General features: G+C 30.4%; 1 protein-coding gene and 1 long non-coding RNA gene across 4 annotated transcripts in view; both read right to left on the bottom strand.

The window, feature by feature from the left end:
- The window catches only part of arvcfb (ARVCF delta catenin family member b), a 352,935-nt gene that overhangs the window by 38,501 nt on the left and 313,370 nt on the right, over positions 1 to 1,064 (bottom strand). The window lies entirely within an intron of this gene.
- LOC106524341 (uncharacterized) overlaps positions 1 to 1,064 on the bottom strand; it is a 4,503-nt gene that overhangs the window by 2,727 nt on the left and 712 nt on the right. Inside the window, exons 2-3 of one of the 2 annotated variants that reach the window (XR_001310997.1) lie at positions 661 to 757; positions 333 to 404 (exon numbers count right to left, since the gene is read on the bottom strand). This is a non-coding gene — a long non-coding RNA (uncharacterized LOC106524341). The remainder of the gene's footprint in view (positions 1 to 332; positions 405 to 660; positions 758 to 1,064) is intronic. The other variant, XR_001310996.1, reaches the window with a different exon arrangement.

Here is a 1,064-nt window from a genome sequence, read left to right as displayed (position 1 = left end):
TGATGTAAAAATGCAATGCCATTTTTTTTTCAGTATCATGCAGCCCGTTACTTTTATTTTATGTAAAAGAAAATTTATTATTTACTGATAATTATTATGTACTGAATAAATGTTTACATTATATAAAAGGAAACATTTTTCACTTTAAGTTCTCAAACTTTGGTTCTTATTTCTGTCTCCCACCGTTTGTCAGTTTAAAATCTGTTGCYTTGAATAAACCAACAAACTTACCATCAAATATTTCCCTTTGTCCTACAGTTAAGATGAACATCAGAGCTACAACAGTTTCAGTCCAAAAAATTTCATCTCGACACAAATAGTTTATGACTGACCTATTTTACAAAGCCTGAATAGGAGTCTCCCAGAATCCACTGTGTCTCAGACCTTCCCCAAAGTCAACTTCTCTGAAACAATTATACAGTATAATGGAGTTAAAACCATAACCAGATTTTTAATTCAACACATTTACCACACACTGAATTTTATTTTATATACGTCTAGACCAACTTACCTATATAATGTTATATTTTTTTTAGGTTGTAGAATGAATCACATATGATAATCTACCAGACTAAACATCTAATAACAGATTATAAATCCTGCTGAAGCTGAACAAACACAGAGAACTTGGCAATAAAAGCCTTCAATATACTTTCTTACCGATCTGTGTTACCAACAACACTGGAATGGACCAGGAAATGATGTGTGGTCATCTGAAGTTTGGTTGTTGTTGTTAGCCAAATAAACATCCAGACATCTAGAAAAAATAATTACATAAACAATTTGTCAGGGTTGTCTTTTAATCACACACATTTAACTTTGTAATATACTCCTAACATGTCACACTGACGTTTTCATATTTTATAGAAAGATGACATTCAGACAGAAGGTGAAAAAAACATTACAGTATAGTTCCAAAAACCCATTATCTTTCCTGGGTTTTTAATTTATTTTTTTAATTATTTTATTTTTTAGGTTATTTTTTGTAAGTGACCACAGCTGCTGAGTTATTAATACAACTTCTATATTTCTAAACAAAAAGTAATCAGCAACAGCATATATTC

The sequence above is a fragment of the Austrofundulus limnaeus genome, unplaced genomic scaffold, assembly GCF_001266775.1.
Source record: "Austrofundulus limnaeus strain Quisiro unplaced genomic scaffold, Austrofundulus_limnaeus-1.0 Scaffold183, whole genome shotgun sequence".
NCBI lineage: Eukaryota > Metazoa > Chordata > Actinopteri > Cyprinodontiformes > Rivulidae > Austrofundulus > Austrofundulus limnaeus.
This window is presented reverse-complemented; position numbering and strand designations above follow the sequence as displayed.